The sequence below is a fragment of the Chiloscyllium plagiosum genome, chromosome 49 (genome assembly GCF_004010195.1).
Source record: "Chiloscyllium plagiosum isolate BGI_BamShark_2017 chromosome 49, ASM401019v2, whole genome shotgun sequence".
In the NCBI taxonomy this organism is placed as follows: Eukaryota; Metazoa; Chordata; class Chondrichthyes; order Orectolobiformes; family Hemiscylliidae; genus Chiloscyllium; species Chiloscyllium plagiosum.
In genome coordinates, this window is record NC_057758.1 from 1370939 (window position 1) to 1380461 (window position 9523).

Below are 9523 nucleotides of genomic sequence, written 5' to 3' on the forward strand. Positions count from 1 at the left end.
AGGTCGAGGGCAGGTAATAGGCCAGCGCTGGGTGTCCAGGTGGATGCAGTGTGTTGGAGGTGGGCGAAGGGGTCCTCAGAAGGTGGGCAGGATTGTGAAAGTAAGCTCAGAGGTGGAGGCGACGGAAGAAGTGTTCGACGTCACGGCGTGTATTAAATTCATTGATGTGTGGACGGAGGGGGATGAAAGTGAGCATTGATGTGTGGACGGAGGGGGATGAAAGTGAGCATTGATGTGTGGACAGTGAAGTATAGACCACTGAGTGTAACACCAGTAATCGTGATATGTATGGAGCAAACAGCGAAGCCGATAATTAGCTTCACTTTATTATCTTAGAGTCTTTATTTCGATGATTGAGGTCCGATGTGGAATAATCAGCATGGTTTTGTCGGATGGATTTGATGCTGAATAAATCAGGTTCACCTTGTTTGAGTAGATCACCAAGTGTGCAGATGGCGCGAGTGTAATTGACGTAGTTTTTATTGATTTCAGCGACGCTTTTGATAAGTTGCAAAGTGGGCGAATGAGAAAGAAGGTCGAAACTCTTGCGATCCAGTGCATGTAGCAAGTTGAACCGTCGTTGGTTTGATGACAACAGGCACAGTAGGATGGTAAACGGTTGGCATTGTGAGTGGAACCCAGTGTGCATTGCTGCACCAAAGGGACCAGCGCGTGGACCGTTATTGCTTGTGGTTTTCAGAAATGGTGCAGGTGAGAAGATAAATAAGTAAGCTTCCTGATGAAACAGAGTGGCTGGGCGTTTGACAGTAAGGAAGAAGGTGCCAGATGACAGGTTGATCAAAATGAGTTGTCCAGATCGGCAGATCATTGGGCAGATAGAAGATAACCTGACAAGTGTGAGGTGATGCACTTTGAAAGAAGGAATAGCATAAAGGAGGAGTCAATGAATGTCAGGAAATGAGTAAGCTTAAAGGTAGAGTGCGATCCTGGGGCACGTGCCCACCGACCCCTGAAGGTGGCAAGATGGGTTAATAGGGGAGTTCACATGTCTTCCGGGAAAACCTGACTTTATCAGTCATGGCAGATATAGAAAGGGTAGAGAGATAATATTAAGGCTTCATAGAACTTTGGTTGTACTATCGCTGGAGCACTGTACACAGTTCAGGTCACCATCTTTCAGGAAGGATGTGGTTGTATAGTGGAGGGTGCAGAGCGCACTCACCCAGAGGTTGCCTGCGATGAGACAGTTTAGCTGCGAAGAGAGCCTGATCAGGTCGGATTGTTTCCTTTCGGAACAGAGAAGTGAAGGATGCGGGGAAAGGGGAGCCCGATAGAGCTGCAGAGACAGAGTGGGTAAACAGCAGTTATTCCCCTTAGTCGAAAGGTGAATAGCGACAGGGGATCAATTGAAAGTAAAAGGCAAGAGGTTTTGGCAGAATTGAAGGAAAAATCTGTTCTCCCAGAGAATGGTGACTGTCCGGCATGCCTCGTCTTCGAAGGGTGAAAATCAAAAAATATTTACAAAGTTTCCGTTTGAGCATTTGAAGCATCAGCATATTTAAGGCCGTCAGCATCGTGCAGAAAACATTCTTGCGGTCTTTATCTGATGGCAAAGTCTCAATAGGCCAAAGGGCATTTAACGTAATTTATGATTGCATGACGAGGATCAAATCTGTATTTAAGATTATCAGCCTGATAGTTTTCCACTGTTTACGCCCTCATCTCCAGAAAGGTAAGTGAAGGTGTTAAACAAACAGACCAACCTTGAGCAAGTTGTGAATCGAAAGTGTCTTTGGGAACAATCTCCATATTCAATATAACAGCCAGGATGTAATGTCCAGAGCCTTCAGCTGTATCTACAAGTCCCCGCAGAGCGAATTGAATTGAATTAACTGACAGCCGAAGCTCCCTCCATCATTGAGGTTGGCGAGATGTGTAGAGGCTCTTCCTTTGGTAAGTTGCATATCTGAACCCCGTGACCAGGTCAGTACAGACTGCAGAGCTTTGATCTGATCGACTGGGTGTGGAAGCACCCATACGATCGCATGTTTTTTTTCTGGTGATGAGCTTGCATGTATCACCTCATGCAGACTGCAGTAGAATGGTCAGTCACTCCTTAAGTCAACGCAGTGTGTGCCGCCTCGGCACCTTTTCCTGCATGTTCAGAAGGACTGGGTTCAGCATCAGGGTCGGGTCAGGTAAACGACAGGACGTGAAGACAGACCTTGTGGTTAAAGAGAAATCTGCTGCTGGAGATGGACCACGCTGCCTCATGAATGTTTGCTTTTCAGCTTCCAGGTTTGTCCTGAACGCGCCTCGCTTGGGAAAATGCCACAGCCACTCGGTGCAGTAAGTATGTGAAAGTACCCATTCTCTCCATTACTCTTACTGACAGGGTTATATTGGTACAGACGAGGTCAAATAGGTCTGATACTCCTGCCGAGCCAAACCCAACCTGGTGCATGCAATGTCTCCTCCTTCAGCCTCGGTGGGCTGTGCTCCAAGTCGGACAGTTCCATTGATGCACAGTCGTGTCCATTTAGCTGAGCACATTCTATGTACAAACTCAGTACCGATTCCAAGTGGTGGTTATCAAGGAGGTGGGCAGATTGCTCTTTATAGAGAGCAGTGTATTCTATCGGTGTTGCACTGAGGACAGAAAATCTCCATTGATAGTGATTGACGTATCTAATACAATGGGTGTAAAGTATGTGATGAAATGATTGACGTATCTAATACAATGGGTGTAAAGTATGTGATGAAAATTAATTGGAACTATGACGTTTCAGTGGGGTTCTGAGAATTTCTGAGCTCCCCCCCCCCCCCCCCCCTTTCGTCCGGGGATGCCTCTGACTTAGAAAGGAGACAAGGTAAAAACGAGGTAAAAACAATGACTGCGGATGCTGGAAACCAGATTCTGGAGCAGTGGTGCTGGAAGAGCACAGCAGTTCAGGCAGCATCCAAGGAGCTTCGAAATCGACGTTTCGGGCAAAAGCCCTTCATCAGGAATAAAATTGTATTCCTGATGAAGGGCTTTTGCCCGAAACGTCGATTTCGAAGCTCCTTGGATGCTGCCTGAACTGCTGTGCTCTTCCAGCACCACTGCTCCAGAATTAGAAAGGAGACAGTCAAGATGCGCTAATTCAATGCATCTCGATTTATTCACATCGTTCTGAAAGCAATGTGTCAAGGGTCAGAGGATCTACACAATACAGTAGTGTCTCAACGACAGAATTTATACTATCAGCGTAACCCAGAGGGTCAGAGTGCTATGCAGCCAAATATGCTCCATGTTGTGACACTCATTACTTCATACAGCAACAGCCAAGGTGCCAACAATGCAGTCTACTCAGTCTCTCGCCGCTGTTATAGGGAGTCCAAAAACATTCTCCTCACACACGTTCACCAATAATGCTGGAGACAGAAAGGAAGACATTAAAGACAGCCATACTTAAACACCATAAAGACTGAAATACCTAGTCACGGTGAGCTGAGAAATGATGCGCTCAGTACAGTGTTCCCAGTGTGGTCGACACAAGGTGCAGCAGTTTGTAAAATGCTCCAGATGTGATTTACCCAAAGTACATTGAGAATTTACGAGTGAGCTTTGATGACATTGTGAATCAGCCAAAGCATTTTGGAAACAGAAGAGTATACAATGTGATCTACCCCAAGGTAGACTGAGAGCAGAAGAAATGAACAGAGACCCCATTGTGGTACGCAGGAAACCGATGAGCATGCTGAACTCCCAGATCGAGCTACCACAACATAGTTCCGGGTGAGAAGGGAGCACAGTGGGTCCCAATACAGTCAATGCAAGTTAGATTAGAAACAGAAAGGAGGACAGTACCCCCATGTGGTCATGCATATGAGTAATTCATTGTTTCCCACAGAGTAGTTTCCCAGTGGGGCACAGCTAAAAACTAGGAAATATTAGAGTCTTGCAAGAAAGGTACGAGAATAATCATGGGTGATTTTTATCTTGAACAAGGATTGGAAGAATGAAATTGGCAAGGGGAGTCCGGAGGCAGATTTCATTGAATGTGTTAGAGATTGTTTCTTGGAGCAGTAGGCTGTGCGTAATGAGGAGAGACTAATCGATACGTCATAGTTTAGCAACCTCTCGGAGTCGTGACTATAGGGTGATAGAAATTCCAAAGTTAGTTTGGGTGAGGGAAGGTGGTGTCCCACGGTCGTGTTCTGAGGACTTGGGCAGACCAGATGGGCAGGAAGGCCAGTGGATCAGCAATGGCAGATGATTGAGGCTCTACTCCGTTCCTCACCACGAAAATGGATCCCACTGAGGAAGAAGGATGGTCAAGGGATTTAGAAACAGCATCCGTGTCTAAACAAGGGAGATCAATAACAACTCAAAGGCAAAAAAAACTAAAGTATTGCGTACTGCAGAGGGAGTGGCAGGCTGCAAGTGGCAGGCTGGAAGATTGGGAAACTTTCAAACAGAAACAAAGGAATACTATAAAATTAATAAGAAGAGCTAATGTAAGTTACGATGGAAAATTAGCACAAAATATTTAAACGGATATCAAAAACATCTCTAGGTATATACAAGGGAAGGCAGTCGCTATGTTGACTCTTGGTACCTTGGAAGGTGAAATAGATTAGATTAGATTACTTACAGTGTGGAAACAGGCCCTTCGGCCCAACAAGTCCACACCGACCCGCCGAAGCGCAACCCACCCATACCCCTACATTTACCCCTTACCTAACACTATGGGCAATTTAGCATGGCCAATTCACCTGACCTGCACATCTTTTAGACTGTGGGAGGAAACCGGAGCACCCGGAGGAAACCCACGCAGACACGGGGAGAACGTGCAAACTCCACACAGTCAGTCGCCTGAGGCGGGAATTGAACCCGGGTCTCTGGCGCTGTGAGGCAGCAGTGCTAACCACTGTGCCACCGTGCCGCCCCAAATAGGAGAGTTAATAAATGGGAACATTGAAATGGCACAGCTGCTAAATCAATTCTTTGCCTCTGTTTTCGCAATGGATGACAATATTATCATGCCTATTGGAATGGGCATCTCAGAGCTAATAAATTGGCTAGAAATTAGCACAATTAACCTCGATCGCAAAAAATTACTCCACAAACACACACAATTGATGCGAACGTCTGCTGGCACCGATTAGAGACAAATCCAGTGTCCTGCTAGAACTCAGTCCTGTTGTTTCAATTCCTCTGCCTCCGCCACATCTTCTCAGATGAGGAGTTATTCCACTCCCAATCATGCAAAAAGTCCAGCTGTTTCAAACAACGTGCTTTCACTCCCCTTGTCATCCATACACATCTCCACTGCACCCCTTCCGTTCCCCTTTCCACAGCTCAAAACACACACACCAAACACAATAAAGACAGAGTCATAGGGCTGTACAGCATGGAAACAGACCCTTCGGTCCAACCCGTCCATGCCGACCAGATATCCCAACCCAATCTAGTCCCACCTGCCAGCACCCGGCCCATATCCCTCCAAACCCTTCCTATTCATATACCCATCCAAATGCCTCTTAAATGTTGCAATTGTACCAGCCTCCACCACTTCCTCTGGCAGCTCATTCCATACACGTACCACCCTCTGTGTGAAAAAGTTGCCCTTTTATCTTTCCCCTCTCACCCTAAACTATGCCCTCCAGTTCTGCACTCTCCGACCCCAGGGAAAAGACTTTGCCTATTTATCTTATCCACGCCCCTCATAATATTGTCCCATTTGTCCTCACCGACCACCCCACCAATCTACGCATCAAATGTATGATCTTTAAACACTTCTGCAAACTCTAACTGGACGCCACCACCAAGAACGTCTTCCCCTCCCCACCTCTCCTCAAGGACCATTCCCTTCATCAATCCTTGGTTTGCACCCCTCTCCCAACTAACATCTCCGAACCCTGCAACTGGAAAAGATCCAAACACAGCCGGCACACCACGTTTCTCACTTCCATCCAGCGCTCCAAGCATTCCTTCCAGGTCAGACAGTAGCTCACCTGTCTCTCCTCCAAACTAGTTGTCCGTATCTGGTGTTTCCAACGTGGCCTTCTCTACATCAGGGAGGCCCAAACGTAAACTAAGGGAACATGGAGACAAACACTTCAGCCGCGCCTGCGGCAGACAAAAGCCCTCCACGGTCACCACCCATTTTAATTCCCATACCCACTCCCTGTTTGACGTGACAAACGTTTGCCACCTCCATTGCCACAACCAACCACAGCACAAATTGGAGGAACATCCTCATCTTCATTTGTGGGCGGTCTGCAGCCCAGAGGACTCAGCGATGAGTTTAGGAAAGTCAAATAACCTCCCTTCCCATCCCCAGACCCCCTCTCCAGCCTCTCCCCCCTACCTTCCATTCTCGGCCGCCGACTGGATTTATTCCTCCCATCGACCAAATCCTTTACCTGCCTTCACCCATCCTGGCCATGCAAACCTGCCCTCCCACCCCCCTTTCCCTGAAGCTCCACTGATGCCCCCCCCCCCCCCGAGTCCTGAAGTGCTACATCTCCAACTCCTGATGCTGTCTGGCTTGCTGCGTTCTTCCAGCCTCCTGCTTGTCTGCCCGGGCCTGATGGCGTCCATCTTCAGGCTCTACAGGAAGTGGGCGGCTAGACAAGTGGGTCCATCGGATACAACATGACACAATTCCCTGCCTGGAGGAAACGGTACAGTGGATTCGAACAATGCTAATGTCAGGCTCTTATTCCCAAAAGGAAAGGAGGCAAATTGTGGTAAACTACAGGCCAGTTAGTGTAACATCCGTTGCTGTGAGAATGTTAGAATCAATTTTCTCAGAAGCAGCGTCAGAACATTCGTAAGATCAAAACGGTGTCCGTCAGAGTCAGGTATGGTTTATCATAGAATCCCTAAAGGGTGGAAACAGGCTATTTTTGTCCAACAAGTCAACACCGACCCTCCAAACAGTAACTTCCCCCAGACCCCTAACCTTCTCATCCTTGCATACTATGGGCACATTAACCTGACTTGCACATCTGTGGACTATGGGAGGAAACCCGAGCACCCAGAGGCCAGCCCAAGCACCCATGGGGAGAAGGTGTGAACTCCATGCAGACAATCGCCCGAGATTGGGTTGCAAACCCGCATCCCAGGCCCTGTGAGGCAGCAGTGCTAACCACTGAGCCACCGTGCCGCCCTAATAAAGGGTCAATCATGTTTGACTCATTTGCTGGAGTTCTTCCAAGATGCAACAAGCAAAGTGGTAATGGATTTGGAGCTTTTTATTATTTTATCTTGAATAGTTGCCTGGCTGATTGATAGAAGTCGGATAAATGTTTCTTTTTTTTTCTTTTTCGGGTCATAAGATGTAACTAGTGGGATGCCAGGGTGGGGTACTTGTGCCCTGGTTATTTAACAATTTATATATCTACTCAGCTGCAGGGATCAAAGGCTCTCCGGGCAAATTTGTAGACGAGCCAATAATATTAAATTGCAATGCAGAAACAAGAACCGAGCAAATCAGGGCGACACGGTGGCACAGTGGTTAGCACTGCTGCCTCACAGCGCCAGAGACCCGGGTTCAATTCCCGCCTCAGGCGACTAACTGTGTGGAGTTTGCACTTTCGTCCCGTGTCTGCGTGGGTTTCCTCCGGGTGCTCCGGTTTCCTCCCACAGTCCAAAGATGTGCAGGTCAGGTGAATTGGCCACGCTAAATTGCCCTTAATGTTAGGTAAGGGGTAAATGTAGGGGTATGGGTGGGTTGCGCTTCGGCGGGTCGGTGTGGACTTGTTGGGCCGAAGGGCCTGTTTCCACACTGTAAGTAATCTAATCTAATAAATGGAGATAGATAGTTCACGAGAGTGAGCCAAAATGTGGCAGATGGAGTTTTAATATGGATAACTGCCAGGTCATGCATTTCGGCCAGGAAAATGGGAAGACGACCTATTAGCTAAATGGGGAGAGACTTCGGGGTGCTCAGGTCATGAGGGATCTGGGTGTCCTTGTTCGTAAGTCACAGAAAACTAGCAAATAGAGAAAGCAGATAATAAGGAAAGCAAATGCAATTTTGGCTTTTCTCGATAAATGAATAGAATATGATGGTAAGGAAGTGCTGTTGCAACTGTGCGAGGCATTGGTAAGACCGCACGTAGAGTTTTGTGCGCAGTCCTGGTCCCGCCATTTTAGAAAATGAAGACATTGGAGTCAGTTCAAATGAAGGTTTATTAGATTGCTCCGAATGATAAGGGGTTTGTAGTTTGAAGGGACATTGAACAGCGTAGGCCTATGCTCTCTGGAATTAAGAAGAAAGAGGGAAGATCAAATGACGAACTCAAGATGATTGAAAATGTGGGGACGGATGCATCCCCTCGTGGGGAATTCTAAGGTGAGACGTCGTAGCCTGATGATAGGTGTTCGCCAATTTAAAACAAGAGTTGGTGAGATACGACTGCTCAAACGTAGTTGTGAATCTGTGGAATTCGCTGCCAGAAAAGTGCTGTGGATGCTGGGACAGTGAGTAAATGTAAGGAGAAGGTGGACAGGTTTTTAATTGGTAACGGGGTGAGAGGTTACGGGAAGGAGGCAGTGAAATGGGGGTGAGGAGCAGATCAGCCAATGGCAAAGCTGAATTGATGGGAGGAAACCACAGCACCCCCGAGGCCAACCCACGCACCCATGGGTTTCCTCCCATAGTCCACAGATGTGCATAAGACCATAAGACATAGGAGCGGAAGTAAGGCCATTCGGCCCATCGAGTCCACTCCGCCATTCAATCATGGCTGATGGGCATTTCAACTCCACTTACCCGCATTCTCCTCGTGGCCCTTAATTCCTTGTGACATCAAGAATTTATCAATTTCTGCCTTGAAGACATTTCGCGTCCCGGCCTCCACTGCACTCCGTGGCAATGAATTCCACAGGCCCACCACTCTCTGGCTGAAGAAATGTCTCCGCATTTCTGTTCTGAATTGACCCCCTCTAATTCTGAGGCTGTGTCCACGGGTCCTAGTCTCCTCGCCAAACGGAAACAGTTTCCTCGCGTCCACCCTCTCCAAGCCATGTATTATCTTAGGCATCTGTTGATGAAGTTGCGCGGGTATCCGTTTTTGGCGAATACCTTGTATAGGTGTTCCTCTTCTTCTTTTTGCAGTTCTGGTTCAAACTTAGATCTCCCCTTAATCTTCTAAATTCCAATGAATACAATCCCAGGATCCTCAGCCGTTCCTCGTAGATTAGACCAACCATTCCAGGGATCATCCGTGTGAATCTCCGCTGGACACGCTCCAGTGCCAGTATGTCCTTCCTGAGGTGTGGGGACCAAAACTGGACACAGTACTCCAAATGGGGCCTAACCAGAGCTTTATAAAGTCTCAGTAGCACAACGGTGCTTTTATATTCCAATCCTCTTGAGATAATTGACAACATTGCATTCGCTTTCTTAATCACGGACTCAACCTGCATGTTTACCTTTAGAGAATCCACGACTAGCACTCCCAGATCCCTCTGTACTTTGGCTTTAGGAATTTTCTTACCGTCTAGAAAGTAGTCCATGCTTGTATTCTTTTTTCCAAAGTGCAAGACCTCACATTTGCTCACATT

The 9523-nt window shown here is 47.4% G+C and overlaps 1 long non-coding RNA gene across 2 annotated transcripts in view; it reads right to left on the reverse strand.

Annotated features, from left to right (window-relative positions):
• Positions 1-3141: 3141 nt before the first annotated feature.
• Positions 3142-9523, reverse strand: part of LOC122544457 — a 12291-nt gene continuing 5909 nt past the window's right edge. The window contains exons 2-3 of one of the 2 annotated variants that reach the window (XR_006310349.1): positions 5962-6041; positions 3142-3375 (exon numbers count right to left, since the gene is read on the reverse strand). This is a non-coding gene — a long non-coding RNA (uncharacterized LOC122544457). Of the gene's footprint in view, positions 4262-5961; positions 6042-9523 lie in introns of both variants that reach the window. The other variant, XR_006310348.1, reaches the window with a different exon arrangement.